The following is a 309-nucleotide window of genomic DNA, read 5'->3' on the forward strand; positions in this document are numbered from 1 at the left end:
TTGAATAGCACATAAAAATTCGTGAATGGAGTGAGTTGTTAGGGCAGCTATCTGCAGAGGCCTCATATTGCAAGTCCATGCCCCCATTACACCCGAGATAGCAGTTACCAGTTTTAGACCACAGCTCTGATCCCGGGATATAGCAAGCACATCGCTGTTGTCCGTTTAAAAAATTTTAAAAGACCAACAGATGTTTACGAGTTTGCATGCTTCCCCCTATTTTCTTACCTTACCTAGCGTATAAAAACCATTCTGGGGCTGGTGGAATGGCTCAGCGGGTAAGAGCACTGACTGGTCTTCTGAAGGTCC

The sequence above is a fragment of the Mus caroli genome, unplaced genomic scaffold (assembly GCF_978045245.1).
Source record: "Mus caroli unplaced genomic scaffold, Mus_caroli_1 scaffold_34, whole genome shotgun sequence".
Taxonomy (NCBI): Eukaryota; Metazoa; Chordata; class Mammalia; order Rodentia; family Muridae; genus Mus; species Mus caroli.